Below are 17,612 nucleotides of genomic sequence, written 5' to 3'. Positions count from 1 at the left end.
GCATCAATTGAGATGATCATATGGTTTCACTCTTAATTCTGTGGATATGATGTATCACATTGATTTGTGTGTGTTGAACCATCCTTGCATCTCAGGGATAGATCCCACATGGTCATGATGAATGATCTTTCTAATTGTTGAATCTGGTTTGCTAATATTTTGGTGAAGATTTTTGTGTCAATATTTAGCAGAGATATTGGCCTGTAGTTTTCTTTTCTGGAGTGTGTTTGTCTGGTTTTGGTGTCAGGTTAATACTGGCCTCTTAGAATGAGTTTAAAAGTGTTCCTTCCTCCTCTATTTTTTGAAATAGTTTGAATAGAATTGGTATTAGTTCCTCTTTAAATGTTTGGTAGAATTCACCAGCAAAGCCATCAGGTCCTGTGCTTTTATTTACTAGGAGATTTTTTATTACAACTTCAATCTCATTACTTGTTATTGGTCTGTTAAGGTTTTGGATTTCTTCCTGGTTCAATCCTGGTAGGTTGTATGTGTCTAGGAATTTTTCCATTTCTTCTAGACTTTCTAATTTATTGGCATATAGTTGTTTATAGTAGTCACTAATGATCCTTTAACTTTCCACAGTATCAGTTGTAATGTCTCCTTTTTCATTTTTGATTTTATTTATTTTCATGTTTTCTCTTATTTTTTCTTAGTGTGGCTAAAGGTTTGTAAATTTTGTTTAACTTTTCAAAAAACCAACTTTTTGTTTCATTGATCTTTTGTAATTTTTAAATTTCAATTTCATTTACTTCTCTGATGTTTATTTCTTCCATTAATTTTGAGTTTGGTTTACTCCTGATTTTCTAGTTCTTTAAGATGAATTATTATATTATTTGAAGTTTCTTCTCTTTTTTGATATAAGCACTTATAGCTACAAACTTCCCTCTTAGTATTGCTGCTTTTGCTGTATCTGATACACTTTGGTATTCTGTGTTTCCATCATCATTTTTTTCAAGAAATTTTTCAATTTTCTTCTTAATTTCTTCACTGTCACTCAGAAGCATATTGTTTAATTTCCATGTATTTGTATAGTTTCCAAAATTCCTCTTGTTGTTAATTTCTAGTTTTACTCCATTGTGTCAGAGAAGATGCTTGAGAAATTTCAGTTTCTGAATCTTTTAAGACTTATTTTGTGACCTAACATATGGTCTATCCTTGAGAATGATCCATGTGTTGAGGAAATTAACTGATATTCTTTAGTAAAAAAGAATCTCTTCCCTTCCCCTCCAGCCCGGTTTTCTAGGGTCTACACAAATGGACTCTTTTTTTTTATCTCGTCCATTATAATCCATTACCTCATTACTAATTTTGGTGCTCAAGCTGCCCTACAGTTGACCATGGGAGCCTCTTCTAGCTGGCTCTCATATCCCTTTGGCATGTCTCCATCAGTCTTCGAACATGTCTTCACCTTCTCGAATCATAAGACTTTCCAGGCTCATCTTATACTTTCCTGGAATTATCCATTGCTCTAAAGAGCCCTGGCTCCTTTTAATGAGAAATGGTGTTTTAAAAGCAAATTGTGGGCATCCCAGTTACAGGGGTATCTTGTTTTGAAGCTCCTTCAGTGGGTATACCTGGAGTATATGCTATATTTTAAAAAATACTGATTTTATATTACATGGCCAATTCAAACCCAACACTACCAGGGTTCTTTTGCATCTATGCTCATTCTAAATTCTCCTACAGTGAGAAGCTTGATGTTTTCTTCTCCAAAATATCAATATATTTATTTATTTTATCCTACAATTATATATAAATAGTTTCAAAATTATACTTGTTGCTTTACTAACAACAAACCTACTAGGTAAATTCAAGATTTTTTGCAGTTATTTTTGGTCACAGGATGTTACTTGCTTAGATGATATTATTTTCAAAAACTAGTTGAACTGATTATGTTTTCTCTGTTGTTGTGTTAGCAATCTGATAATACAATTAAATTGAGTTGTGTCTGCATTTAATGTTAGGGTTTGACCCACCCATTCTTTTAAATTTAATTTTACTTTTGAATGTGGATGACATTTTCTTGGTTTAATAATGTAAGTCTACCTTGTTTTCAGCAAGACAACTGATAAATTTCTTATGATCATTTCAGAGAAAGTTTTATCTGCTAGAAGTACCCCAACTAAACAGTTGTTGTTGTTGTGTGGGTCAATTTAATTTTGCAGAAGGGTCTTTAGTGACAACTATAGGACCCAGTGACATTATAGAAACAATTATTGGTGCCCTCTTACTAGATGGTGGTAAGCTCTTTTGGAACAGACACTGTCTTTGAATCTCCAGAGCCTAAGAAATGATTAATTCATAAAAGTTATTCAATAAATCTTTATTGAATAAAGGGAAGGGTGAACAAATAGATAAGTAAGGGGAAGAGAAGGATATCTCAAAAAGCTAAAATGATAGGCCAACACGAATTGAATTAAGTAGGACTGAATGAAGTGTGACATTTATGTTATAAAAAACAATGTATGTATAAATGTAGAGAATGTGGAAATTCTGGCTTAACAACCATAAAAAAGATTTTTTTGACTCAGGATATTGGTGCTGAAAAAGCTCAAAACCTTGATAAAATTTTAGACTTCATTAACTATTTTCTGTATGTGTATAATATCAAGGTAGTCCCACTATCCATTGCTCTGAAGTGCTGTATCTAATTCCAGGTCACACACTTTTTAAGAGGGACACTGAGGCAGAGGAAGCATTTTTAGGTGAGTAACCAGGAGGTTGAAGAGTCTGAAAACCACATCCAGGTACTATTATAGTTGATGGAAAATATTGGGGTAGTTTTCACTGGAGGTGATTTTGAGATGAGATGAAATAAGAACTCTTCAAATTCCTGAACGATTGTCACGAAGGAAAAAGATCAGTCACTCTGTGGAGTTTTAAATAGCAGGACTAAGACCAATTCATGTAAGGTATAGAGGCTGACTTCAGCCTAATATAAGAAATTCTTGCAGAGTTGAACAGAGAAGGAATGAGTCACTTCACATTGATGAGCTTCAAACATGGTGAGGTCCGCGGCATTGTCACCACTGCCTCTGTGACCATCTTTCAGGAGTGTTGGAAAGGAATGCCCTGCTTGAATTAGATAAATGCGCCTGAAGGAACTGTCCAGCTGAAAGACTCCATACTTGAGCCTTCTGGGCCCGTGCCATCAAAGAACATTGATGTTTTCTAATAATTAGATTTCTCTAATAATGGAGGGACATTTCCATGTACTGATAGGTGTGATTTTTGTGTCATTCACCAGGTGGCTCTAAATAGTGTTTATCAAATTCAGATCACAAATACTAATCCTTAAAATGCTGTTTAACATACTGCTTTTATGGATTCACAATCAATGAGAACATCTCAGAGGGTCTGAGAAGGAAGTTGTTTTAACTTTAACTCAGAATTTAGTTGTCAACGGAACTAAGTTTTTAATGCTATTATCTCTGCTTTCAAGTTTCCTTGGTAATGCTGGCTGCTTTCTTCCTTTCTGCATCTCCTGCCTCTGAGGTCATCATTTTATGCTGTTTCTAGTGCATAACGCTGTTTGAGACCACAGTCTCAAACACAATTTTCTAAAGCAACCACAAGGTGGCTCTGCTAGTCTTACAAAATCAAGCTGCTGGCCTTTTTCCAGCCTCTGTTTCCTAAGGGCCTTGGACAGGACTATGCTCCACAAGGCCTGGGACCACTGGGTTACCTGTGTACATGAGTTAAGCTAGAACGACTGCACCTGACCCAGATGGGTGACGTGATCCAAAGAGCGTTATAAGCACTGGGGTTTTCTGGTTGTCTCTTCCAAGTTACCATTTTAAGGATAAATTAGAGTTCATGATTAGAACCCTTTCCTTCTAAATCAGTGAAGAGCAGAAGGCCCTGAAATCTGACAAAACCCTTTTCCTGCCCAGCCACTAGGTATTTTCAACTAAGTATATTTCATTTCCTTCCAGGCGGCTTAGCCCTCTGTGCTGATGAGCTAATTCTAATTAGCAGCAGCAGGAACAGTTTAATGGTGTTCCGATCCTGCTTGTGCCATCATCAAAAAATTGATTTTTGCAGGTGTATGCATTTTAATGAATGGGAAAAATAAGCATTGTCCTCAAAGGTAAGAAAGGGATGTTTCTCACTGAGTCTAAAGAGCTTACACCAGCTGTGCTGCAGGTGGGCAAGAAGAGTTAATGGCTTCCAAGGGCTCTTAGTGTCCTTGCGGTTCCCAATTCTAAGAAGATCTATGTGTACACAGATGGTACTTTCAGATATCTTCAGAAAAATCTCTCTGCTTCTCTGTATCGGTTCCTTCTGTGTTACCCACTGTGTTCTTCCTTTGTAAGTCCTCTCTATGCTTCAGAATTTCATTCATTCATTCATTTACTCATTCATTCAGTAGAAATATTTATACCTACTTTGTGTACAGCACATACTCTAAGTGCTATAGGAGATTTTTTTTTTTTTTTTTTTTTTTGGGATGGAGTCTTGCTCTACAGTCACCCAGGCTGGAGTGCAGTGGCATGATCTCAGCTTACTACAACTTCCGCCTCCTGGGTTCAAGCAATTCTCCCGCCTCAGCCTCCTGAGTAGCTGGGATTACAGGCACGTGCCACCACGCCCAGTTAATTTTTGTATTTTTAGTAGAGATGGAGTTTTACCGTGTTGGCCAGCCTGGTCTTGAACTCATAACCTCAGGTAATCCACCCGCCTCGGCCTTCCAAAGTGCTGGGATTACAGGTGTGAGCCACCGTGCCTGGCCCTACAGGAGATTTAAAGATGAATTCCCCTATCTCATGGAGGTTGTTAAGAGGTGAAATACACGAATACATGAAAAGTAACAAGTTATGAGCCAAAAGTTGGACAGGACAAGGAATGTGTGCTGAATACGGACATTTCACTCATGGATTCTTAGCTAGCACCCTGCATTATGAGGTCAGAGAGAACTCTGTAGAATCCCCTCCTGGAGGATTATCTATGTTCAGTCACCATTTATTCTTTTAAAATTATCTACAAGTTCTCAAAAAGGTAGCACGGGAAAGGAGGTTCAGTGGTCACATGATTGCTTATCCCTGGGGTTCCAGGAAGGATGTTACTGACAAGAAGGTAATAATGCCTGGAAGAGGACTTAGGAAATGTGACACAAGTAGAGGCTACTGGCTGACCAGAGATATTTTCTTGAGATTTCTGCTAAACAGGATGTATTGGCTCTGGAATTATTTTTTGTCTTTTTCCAAGTGAGATTTTAAAAAAGTTATTCACAAAAATTGTCAACATACAAGAATAGTACAATAAAACATGCGTATTCCCAACAGGAAGATTCAACAGTTGCTAATATTTTGCCACATTTGCTTCAACTACCTGTGTGTTCCCAAAATGTTTCTTAAAGATGTTTTCCCTCTGAAACTTGGATACAATTAAAGAGACATGCATTGGGTGCCATGTCTCTTTAGTCTCCTTTAATCTAGGAGAGTTCTTTGTAAAAAACAAAATGACTCTTTGAAAGGACAATGCCTCAAATTGTCTTACACATTCTGGAATGTCCCGCATTCTGGGTTTGCCTGTTGGTTTCCTCTGATGTCTTAAAACTTGCCCTTTCCTTCTGTATTTCCTAGAGACTACAAACTTAGTCATGAAGACAATACTGAGTGTACAGTCTTTCTTGAGACTTTCAGCCAGTAATGAAAAAGACAGACAAGTGTTGGCAAAGGTGTGGAGAAATGGGAACCCTTATACACTGCTGGTGGGAATACAAAATGGTGCAGCCACTCTGGAAAATAGTGTGTCTATTTCTTTAAAAGTTACAGATAAATTTATCATACAACTCAGAAATTCCACTCCTAAGTATCTCCTCAGGAGACATACACACGTATGTCCACGCAATGACCTGCACATGAATGTTCATAGCAGCATCGCTTTTAATGGTCAAGAAATGGAAACAAATGTTATCAACTGATGTGTGAATAAACAAAATATAGAACAGAACATTGTTCAGCAATAAAAATGAACTATTGTGATTCCTCAAACTGTTAAAAATAGAACTATCATGCGATCAAGCAATCTCACTTCTGGGTGTATATCCAAAAGAACTGACAGCAGTGTCTCAAAGAGATATTTGCACACACATGTTCGTAACAGTATCATTCAAAATAAACAAGAGATAGAAGCAACACAGATATTCATTGATGCATGAATGGATAACCAAAATGTAGTATATACATGCAATGGAATATTAAAAAAGAAGGACATTTTAGTATTAAAAAATAAGGAAATTCTGTAAATTCTGTAGGTGCTACAACATGGATGAAACTTGAAGACATTAAATAAAATAAGCCAGTCACAAAACGACAATTATTATATGATTCCACTTATACAGGGTATCTAGTCTTTTATGCCCTACTTAGGCTGAGCTGGCCATGGTTCTGCTGGTCACCTCTGAGGCTTTCGAGAGCCCATTCCACATCCGCATTAGTGGTTGTGGCCTCTGGAGTCCTTTCCTAAACTGTTGCAAGCTGAACCGATCTTAGAGCTCATTAGAGTTGCTTGCAACAGTTTCATTGGATGCATGGTTAGCTACAGTGATAGCCTGACTTAAATGAGTGCTTTTTGTCACAGGTTTAATGTAGCCGAAAGCCCATGTGCCATATTGAAAACTCCTCACAACTGCATCCTAGTTAAACTTCACTTCTATCATCATAATAACCCAGATGCAAGGATAGGCAAGAAGGCATTATTGAGAGGAGAAGTGGGGATGTGACCTTCATCCCCAATTCAGACGTGTGTTCTTTTGCGTTTCATTTGGTTATATTTTCTTCTTGTGGGTGCATGTGATTTGTCACACGCTTGCCTCTATGAGCACTGGAAATGTCTGTGAGGCGACCTGGTAGCTCCTGACACCTTGAGATCAGAGCTAATTAGGTGTTGTTCCAGAGCCTTGCATCAGATGATAAGCTAAATATTGAAATACAAAGCCTTTAGCTCTGACAGGGCAAAGGTAGCAGAGCCCAGATATAACTCTCTAGGTATGCCTTTGATTACAAGGAAGCTTTATGAATATTTATAAGACTTTAAAAAGGAATCTGGATTATCATCAGATGGCTTTGTATACACATAATGTTAAAATGTTCTAAGAGGAAGACTAAGGGAAGACAAACACTGGGCAAGGCAGGCTTTATTCCTTTTTCTGCCCCATTAAACTGAGAGCTTTGTTACCTCAGTATACATTTCCTATTTCTGTTATTTACTCATGTGATCTTGAGTCAGTCATACAGCCAGGGAAGGTATGAAAATATATGTTCTAATATGGGGCAGGTTCTGACTCATCAGAGGGATGGTCCCCAAGATTCCTGCTGTGCTAGGCGTTAACCATTGTGAATTACTTGGTGAATTGTAGTGAGGTCTAGGATGTCCTGGGAGAAGGTTTAGTACAGCCAGGGGCAAAGAAAGGCTTTGGGACAAAAGCTTGAATAACTATTAGCAGAATAATTTTGAAGATTTGGGGCAACAGTTACTTACCACCTCATTTGGAATTGTGTCAGTTTTTAAACAATTAGTATGGCTGTACTAGTGCATAATGGCCACGTGAAACCTTTCCGTGGTTCCGTTCCTCATCTACAGAATGGGGGTAAACCAGGCTGCCTGCCTTGTAGAGTTATTGAACCTTATATGTAGATATTATTTGAGCACAGTAAAGCCTGTAAAACAGAAATACAGAGTAAGAGTTTTTGAGGGTAATTCCTTCTTCTTGGGGGGTGGGAAGCTTTCCCAGTTGGTGAACGTTCTCTGGGGTTGAGGTTGTTAGAGGGCTGACTCCAATCTGAGATTACAGACTATTCCATTAAAACTCAGGACTGAAAATAGACAATGGGATGGGCCCTCTAGGAGAGCACTTCAGACAGCCACTGGGGCCAGCGTATGGGAGACCAGGACTGAAGCTGCAGGAAGAGGAAAAAATGACCCTTCCATCCCTAGGGCTGTCTCTGATGTGTGCCTTTTACCTGCTTCCTGTAGGGTGATTTGGTATCTGTGAACAAGGGATGGAGGAGAGAAGAAACCCATGTTTCAACTCTGACCCCATCAGGGAGGTAACTGTTTTCTGCCAAAGGGAGTATAATTAAAAGAGCCTGACTCGTAAGTGGTACTCATTAAATATTTGATAGTTAACACTGTGGTAGTACTAGCAGCTCACAGAAGAACACACGGCAGGACGCGACACTCAGATTAGAGAGAGGGAGAAAGCAACTAAACTATTAAAATGGAAGGGAATCCATTGTTGGGAATAAATAAGTAATAGCAGGCATGTTTCAGAGCATACTGAAACAATGCAATGTCTTTATTATCTCTCAATTCATTTATTTAATACAAAAATTCATGGCATCTTATGACAGATTAGGGTTTATTTATCTGACACGATGCTGCCATCACCCTGTCCTTCTCATATACTTGTCTTAGTACGTTCTATGCTGCTAAATTCCTAGTCCAGTCACTTACTAGCTGTGTCTCCAGACAAATAACCTATGTGTCAAAGGTTGCCAGACTTAGGAAATAAAAATACAGGCTGCCTAATTACATCAGAATTTATAATTATCCATGCATACATGCACTCAGATAATAGGAAAATATTATACAGAACATACTTTAACAATTACTTGTTGTTTATTTGAAATAAATATCAGTAGCTAAATTACATGCTGCTTTAATTATATTTTCCCAATGATTTGGCTCTCAATGGTTCCTTGTTTTGTAGAATGTGCTTATAAAATTCCTTACACTTACAGTCTAAGTTCCATTTACATTGCAACACAGCTTATCTACAGTTATCATATCTGAATCATTTAATTCTTTTGTCCAGAGAACCTTCATTAATGAGAAAAAATACTCGACATTAGTGTGGTGAGCCAGTATACTGGGTATGTCCTGGCATCAAGTTAACAGCCCGGAGAGCTTCTCTTCAAATATGATTTGTTGAGGTATATAATACCATCTTTCATGGCGTTAGTTGCCTTCCTACTCTTCAGGATTACGTTGCAGCTCTTGATCAACAACTTTTTATTAATCCACTGACAAAAAAGAGCATTGTCCTCAACTTTTATTTTCTTCTTCTTCAACACTTCATATAAGAATTTCACTTGCTCACAGGCCAGAAGTCCATGTAAAAGAACAGAGTTCTCCAAGGGCTGAAACTATTTCAAAAGATAGTTATGTAAGTGCCACATTAATTATCCACTTCAAGTAGGAATTTCTTTTCCTGTTCATAAATAATATTGTTCTTTTTAAGAACAGCCTTGGCACTTTTTAAGAACAGCTTTGACTAAAAAGGGACAGTTTTTGGTCAATACTTTCTTTAATGCATTCAGCAAGTTCTTTTAAGCGCTGGAGTACTTCAATAACACTTTGCTCCTCTTCAGTTTGCATAATCATATTGCTAAAAGATATTAAAAATTATGAACAAGAAATTAGTAGGCTTTGTTCAACGGATTATTTAAAGAGTCAGCTGCATTTATTCAAGACAGCCAATAGGGCTTTGGATGGGAGAGAATGAAAAACTGTCAGGTCTCCAAGACCATCCCCACCATCAGAAATTTACTAGAAGATAGATTTAACTATTCTACAATATAAATGTTCTTCAAAACATATTGTTCTATACAATGAAACATACAATGTTATCGTCAACTAAAAACAATAAATACTTTTCTCTGAGACAGGGTCTTGCTGTGTTGCCCAGGCTGGAGTGCAGTGGCATGATCATGGGTCACTGCTGCCTCGACCTCCCGGTCTCAAGTGATCCTTCTACCTCAGCCTCCCGAATAGCTGGGATTGAAGGCACACACCAGCATGCCTGGCTAATTTTTGTTTTTTGTTTTATTATTATTTTTTTAACTTTTAAGTTCAGGGATACATGTGCAGGTTTGTTATATAGGCAAACTTGTGTCATGGAGGTTTGTTGTACAGATTATTTTGTCACCCAGGTATTAAGCCTAGTATCTGTTATTTGTTTATTTATTTATATGAGATTTCATACCTCCATATTGGAACCCACAAGAGGAAATATTTTTCTGTTGCATCCCAGAACACATATGCACACAACCCCCAAAGTTTCATAAAATAATGCTTATCCTGCAATATGTAATGCATTAACATTTTTTCTTGAAAAAAATGCTGGTCGCAAACCGTGAATGGTTGTGATCCATGGTTTGAAAAAGCACAGCTCTAACACAGCTGACATTTATAAAGCCATGCCGTAGCCAGACACTGTACATTCACATTTATTGCCCTTGTTTGAGCCATCCATCAACTTCGTGACTTAGATTATCATCTCCATTTTACAGATGAGAAAACTGAGGCTTAAGGAAGTTGCCGCTCAAGGTCACATTTTGGTAGTAAAGTGTGGTGGTAAGTAGCCAAGCAGGGATTTGAACCAAAGGCTGAAGCCAAGAACCAAATGCTTGGTCACCAGACTACATGTCTTCAGCTGTGGAAATGCAGGGCAAACTTATGTCCTTGTTAGAGCACCTGCGTCCCCCAGAAGGCTTTTGGCAAACATTTCTGTGCAGCGCTTGTCATCACTCCTTGGATCAGCTTTCTCGGCTCCTCCTGTGTGTGTGTGTGCGAGGACAGAGCGGGGTCCCTGGGGGCCACTCTGCTTCGCTATGGCCATCACACTGCCCAAGTCAGCAGGGATGTTTTCTTGAGGGAGAGAGTGGGAAAAAAACTTTCAGTTTGAGTGTACACTGGTCTGTGACTTGTTTCTACTTCACTATGATTCTTTATCCTCTGTGAGGTGATACTAAGTCAGATATGTATTCAAAGGATATAAGAAAAAGCTGCGTGGGTGTTGAAGCCCAGAGATGGAAAGCAAAGATTAGGGCACGTGCACGTATTCAGGGTGCTAAAACGCTCCCCACTCTAGACTCCCCATGGCCACCACTACCATCTGGAAGTCTCTTGGTTCTACTCTTCTCTTTTCTGCTCCGGCCTGGTTCTTCACCTAAAGGGCCCATCTCATCAATTGAACCCCTCTCTAGATAGGTTCAATTGATGAGATGCACAAGGAGTGGTGGGCAGGCTAATAATTTGGACCCACTTCATACACACTTTTCATTGCTGTCTTGGCAGTCATTTGTTGCGGAGGCCGCAGGTGATGAGGGAAGGAGGTCCCAGTGGCTTCTCAGCGGTGACAGCACATGCCTGTCTCACAGTCAGCCCCACTCAACTGCACTATGCTGAGCTCAGCAGCACACAGGACCCATATCACCAGTGGGCATCAGGGACCACCTAAAGAGCGGTCCCTGTAAGCCCCGAGGGGATTCTCAAACTTGAGTCAGGATCACCTGGGGGCTGTTAAAATACAGACTGCTAGGTCCCACTCTGAGTTTCTGGCTCAGTAGGCCTGGAGTGGTTACTGAGAATGTGCACTTCTTTCTTTTTTTTTTTTGAGACAGTCTTGCTCTGTTGCTCAGACTGGAGTGCAGTGGCACAACTTGACTCACTGCAACCTCTGCCTCCCTAGTTCAAGCACTTCTTTTTGCCTTAACTTATGGAGTAGCTGGAATTATAGGCTCCTGCCACCATGCCTGGCTCACCATGTTGGCCAGGCTGGTTTTGAACTCCTGACCTCAAGTGATCCTCCTGCCTCAGCCTCCCAAAGCGCTGGAATTACAGGCGTGCGCTACTGCACCCGGCTGAGAATGTGCATTACTAACAACTTCTCAGGTGGTGCTGATGTTGATGCTGCTGGTCTGGGGACGTCAAGAAGAGCATCCTTGAGGAAGATTCTAGAAAAATCTCTCTTCATGTTTCTTTGATGTTTACGGGCCCCTTCTAGGTGGGGCCCCTTCCCTCTACTGGCTGGCTCTCCCTTTAAGCTGATGCACTACAAGTCTTGAAAACAGAGAAATTAAAAACCCATTAGCCTGGCTGGGAGGAGTTTCTGTGTGATACCAAACTCACACAGGTGTTTAAATACTTGTTAATTTACTTCACCTGAGGTGAGAGAGAAACCGGAGGCCAGAGAAGTGATTTTTTTGTTTTTTTTGAGACAGAGTCCTGCTCTGTCCCCCAGGCTGGAGTGCAGTGGCACGATCTTGGCTCACTGCTGTGACATGGTAATTGCCCCGTAAACTGCATACCTCGACCATACCTCCGCTTTCCATTGAAACTGCTCTCTGTAGCCCTAACGTGACAGGCAAGCAGTCCAAACCAACGCCATCTTGGCCCCTGCGCCATTTTAAGACTTGTAGTAACTAAGGTCTGTGGTTTCCACCCTCCCCAGACAATGTGCAAAGTAACGCATATCTTGACTTCTGTGAACCACTTAAGTAACAATCGGAATGTCCAAAGTCCCCTGGCCCTCGGAATGTCCAAAGCCCCTCGTCCCCATCCCGCCCCAGGAGGTGGTTTACGGGCATAAAAGGTCCTGACACCCTCCTTTAGGTGTCTCCTGTTGGAGAGACGCCACTCCTACGTGGCTGCCGGCAATAAAGACCCTGTAATTTGGCCTAGTCTTTGTCTCAGTAGTGATTTCGCACTTGCTGGGTTACAACATTGTAACCTCCACCTCCCCATTCAAGTGATTCTCCTGCCTCAGCCTCCTGAGTAGCTGGGATTACAGGTGTCCGCCACCACGTCCGGCTAATTTTTGTATTTTTAGTAGAGATGGGATTTCACATCATGGCCAGGGTGATCTTGAACTCCTCACTTTATGATCCACCCGCCTCGGCCTCCCAAAGTACTGGGATTACAGGCGTGAGCCAGCGTGCCTGGCCTAGCAGTGATTTTTTTATTTTATTTTATTTTATTTATTTTATTTTTTTGAGACAATGTCTTGCTCTAGGAGCTGGGCTGGAGTGGGTTGCGAAGATCTCGGCTCACCGCAACCTCTGCGTCCCCGGTTCAAGCAATTCTCCTGCCTCAGCCTCCCGAGTAGCTGGGACTACAGGCGTGCGCCACCACGCCCAGCTAATTTTTGTATTTTTAGTAGAGACAGGGTTTCACCATGTTGGCCAAGAGCCAACTCAATCTCTTGACCTCGTGATCCGCCCGCCTCGGCCTCCCAAAGTGCTGGGATTACAGGCGTGAGCCACCGCGCCCAGCAAAGCAGTGATTTTAAAAGGAAAAGATGGCAGCTTTGGTCGCCAAAATAATCAAAAGGATGATTTACAAAGAAAAAATGTGGGACTTTTTTTTTTCGTTCTGCAATGCTCAGCCATTTTACGTCAGACATAAAAACGTTTTTGAGTAGTTGTTTTGTTTTTTCGATTTAAACATTCATGAGAATGGATGGGACGGTAGTGCTGTGGTGTGGCTTGCGTCTGAGTGGCCATGCTGGTCCGGGTCCTTCAGACCACCTATGGTGCGGGTCTGCCTTCCCTTGTGTGGCGGCAAAGCGGCTGGCCCAGCCTAGAGAGAAGGGGTGGCTGCCTCCCACCACACACGGGTAATTTGTGTATTTTTGGTAAAGACGGTATCTTTAGTAAAGACAAGTTTCACCATGTTGGCCTGGCTGTTCTGGATGAAAAAAATGGATGAAAAAAAAATGTTCATCCTCTTTTTTTTTTTTTTTTTTTTAATCCATCTTCTCTCTTCCTTTTTCAGTTGTATTCCCGTCTCATCTGCGCAGATGGAGTCCACCTGGGTCGCAAACGTCACTGATGTGTGACTGAGGAAGAGCAGGCCCGCACCGCGTAGCGGGGTGAGGAGAATCGCCGTGGTGGGCGCAGAGAAGGGGCTGCGCTCGGTACAGCCTTCTTCACAGCAATGCAGGAAGTAGAATCCCACCATGATGAGCATGTGCAAGGAAGGACGAGGGGGTTCTGGTTGTTCTCGCAGACGCCGCTGTTGACCCAGGGACAGTGGTGTTCCGTCTTGGGAGTGCACCGCTTACAGACGCTGCAGTGGTGGGCCCGGTGAGGCTGAATGCTGCGGCATTTGGCACACGTGTACACCACCTGCCGCGGCTTCAGCGGGAAGCGCCCATGAATTCTTTAGCGGCATTTCCTTTGGGCACCGCCCCCGGGTCCCTCATGGCCCAGCAGTGGGAGGCCGGGGCCAAGGAGGCCGGCAGGTTGCACACAGTTCCGTGGATGATGCTGTACACGCGGTGTCGAGATGGAATCAGCATGACAAAGAGGACCACACACTCCGCACAGGTAAGGCTGGCACAGACGATGCCGCAGCCGTCACGGATAAACCACGTGGTTCCCGCAGGACCGGGGTGGGGAGGCGGGACACGCTTCTCCGGCTGGAGGTGCTCTGGTTTCCGCTCAGCTTCTCGGGAGTGGTGGGTGGGGATAAGCCTCAGAAGCTATTCTGTCCACACTGGCATCGTGAAGCCAGAGGCAGTTCCCCAGTCTCAGGCCCCCTGTGGGGGTCCCGCTGCTGCCGCCTCCTCCGGCAGTCCCCAAGCCCTGACAGGCCTCGAGGTGCGGCAGTGGCTCCTGGGACGAGGCCCCACGGCTCTCTGGACTCCGGCAGACACTGGGCGGTGCGCAGAAGCAGCCTTGGAGCTCCCTCCCGGCAGTTGGCGGCTCAGCTATTAGTTGTTTTGTCTTATCCTCTCGCTCCTCTCACCCTTCACTCCCCAATAGGCTCCTGTGTGTGTTGTTACCTTCCCTGTGTCCATGTGTTTTCACTGTTCAGCTCGCACTTAGGCGGGCCTGAACTGCTTGGTTTTCTGTTCCTGTGTTGCTTTGCTGAAAATAATGGCCTCCAGCTGCATCCATGTTCCTGCAAGGGACATGATCTCATTTTTTTGTGTGTGGCCACATAGTATCCCACGGTGTAAGTGTACCACATTTTCTTTATCCAGTCTACCACTGATGGGCATTTAGGTTGATTCCATGTCTTTGCTATTGTGAATAGTGCTGCAGTGAACATATGCATGCATGTGTCTATAATAGAACGATTTTTACTCTGGGGGTTATATTCCCAGCAATGGGATTCCTGGGTTGAATGGCAGTTCTGTTTTAGGTCTTTGAGACATTACCACACTGTCTTCCACAATGGATGAACTAATTTACGCTCCCACCAACCGGGTATAAGTGTTCCTTTTTCTTCACAACCTCTGCAGCATCTCCTATTTTTTGACTTTTTAATAATAGCCATTTTGACTGATGTGACATTGTATCTTATTGTGGTTTTAATTTGCGTTTCTCTGATAATCAGTGATGTCGAACATTTTTTTCGTATGATTGTTGGCCACATATGTATCTTTTTTTTTGAAAAGTGTCTGTTTATGTCCTTTGCCCACTGTTTAATGGGGTTGTTTTTTTCTTGTAAATTCAAGTTCCTTACAGATGCTGGATGTAAGACCTTTGTCAGATGCATAGTTTGCAAAAAATTTTTCCCATTCTGGAAGTTGTCTGTTCACTCCGATGATAGTTTCCTTTGCTGTGCAGAAGCTCTTCTATTAGATCCCATTTGTCAATTTTTGCTTTTGTTGTAATTGCTTTTGGTGTCTTCGTCATGAAATCTTTGACCATTCCTATGTCCCGAATGGTATTGCCTAGGTTGTCTTCCAGGGTTTTATACTTTTGGGTTTTACATTTAAGTCTTTAATCCATCTCGACTTAATTTTTGTACATGGTATAAGAAGGGGTCCAGTTTCAGTCTTCTGCATATAGCTAGGCAGTTATCCCAGCACCGTTTATTGAATAGGGTATCCTGTCCCTATTGCTCATTTTTCTCATATTTGTTGAAGATCAGATAGTTGTAGGTGTGTGGGCTTATTTCTGGGTTCTCTATTCTGCTTTACTGGTCTGTGTCTGTTTTTGTACCAGTACCATGATGTTTCGGTTACTGTAGCCCTGTAGCGTAGTTCGAAGTTGGGTAGTCTAATGCCTCCAGCTTTGTTCTTTTTGCTTAAGATTGCCTTCACTATTCTGGCCCTTTTTTGGTTCCATGTGAATTTTAAAATAGTTTTTTCTAGCTCTGTGAAGAATGTCAGTGGCAGTTTAACAGGAATAGCATTGAATCTAGAAATTGCTTTGGGCCATATGATCATTTTAATGATGTTGACAATGATAATGATACTGATCCATCCATGAACATAGAATGTTTTCAATTTGCTTGTGTCATCTCTGATTTCTTTGAGCAGCGTTTGTAGTTCATCTTACAGAGATCTTTCACCTCCCTGGTTATAAGTATCTAAGCTATTAAAATGGAAGCCATTGTTTGGGAATAAGTCATTAATGGCCAGCATGTTTTTTTATTTTTATTTTTTGGTGGAAATTGTGAATGGGATTTTATTTTTATTTTATGTTTTTGGTGGCAATCATGAATGGGATTGCCATTCATGAATGAATAAGTCATTAATGACCGGTACTTTTTGTTTGTTTGTTTGTTTGTTTGTTTGTTTTGAGACGGAGTTTTGCTCTTGTTCCCCAGGCTGGAGTGCAATGGCGTGATCTCGGCTCACCGCAACCTCAGCCTCCTGGGTTCAGGCAATTCTCCTGCCTCAACCTCCTGAGTAGCTGAGATTACAGGCACGCGCCACCATGCCCAGCTAATGTTTTTTTTTTGTATTTTTAGTAGAGACGGGGTTTCACCATGTTGAACAGGATGGTTTCGATCTCCTGACCTCATGATCCACCCACCTCGGCCTCCCAAAGTGCTGGGATTACAGGCTTGAGCCACCGCGCCCGGCCGACCGGTACGTTTTTATTTTTTTTGTGTGTGTGGAAATTGTGAATGGGATTTTATTTTTATTTATGTTTTTGGTGGCAATCATGAATGGGATTGTGTTCCTGAATTGGCTCTCAGCTTGACTATTGTTGGTATATAGGAATGTTAGTGATTTTTGAACATTAATTTTGTATCCTGAGACTTTGCTAAAGTTGCTTATTGGCCTGAATAGCTATGGGGCTGAAACTAAGGGGTTTTCTAGATATAGGATCATGTCATCTGCAAACGGGGATAGTCTGACTTCTTCTCTTCTTGTTTGGATGCCCTTTATTTATTTTTCTTGCCTGATTGCCCTGGTCAGGATTTCCAAAACTATGCTGACAAGTAGTGAGAAAAGGCATCCTTGTCTTGTGTCGACTTTCAACATTTCCAGCTTTTGCCTGTTCAGTATGATGTTGGCTATGGGTGTGTCATACATGGCTCTTATTATTTTGAGGTATATTCCTAAAATACTTAGTTTATTGAGAGTTTTTAACATGAAGCGTTGAATTTTATCAAAAGCCTTTTCTGCATCTAATTTCAGCAGATCCTGAAATTAAGAAAAAAGCCTTTTCTGCATCTATTGAGATAATCATGTGGATTTTGTCTTTAGTTCTGTTTATGTGATGAATCACATTGATTGTTTTGCAGATATTGAACCAACTTTGGGTCCCAGGGTAAAGCCTACTTGATGGTGGTGCTACTGGATTCGGGTTGTCAGTATTCTATTGAGGATTTTTACACTGATGGTCATCAAGGATATTGGCCACAAGTTTTCTTTTTTTGTTGTGTCTCTGCCAGGTTATGGTAGCAGGGTGATGCTGGCCTCATAGTATGAGTTCCTCAATTTTTGGGAACAGTTTCAGTAGGAATGGTACCAGCTCTTCTTCATACATCTGATAGAATTTGGCTGTGAAGCTGTCCGGTGCTGGGCCTTCTTTTTTTCTTTCTTTCTTTTTTCTTTTTTTTTTTTTTTTTTTTTT

At 41.4% G+C, this 17,612-nt stretch overlaps 1 pseudogene; it reads right to left on the bottom strand.

Moving 5' to 3' along the window:
- Nucleotides 1-10,462: 10,462 nt before the first annotated feature.
- The window catches only part of LOC108287639, a 25,328-nt pseudogene continuing 18,178 nt past the window's right edge, over nt 10,463-17,612 (bottom strand).

Source organism: Cebus imitator, unplaced genomic scaffold (genome assembly GCF_001604975.1).
Source record: "Cebus imitator isolate Cc_AM_T3 unplaced genomic scaffold, Cebus_imitator-1.0 Scaffold350, whole genome shotgun sequence".
Taxonomy (NCBI): domain Eukaryota; kingdom Metazoa; phylum Chordata; class Mammalia; order Primates; family Cebidae; genus Cebus; species Cebus imitator.
The sequence above is the reverse complement of the archived record's forward strand: the minus strand, read 5'-3'. Positions and strand labels throughout refer to the sequence as shown.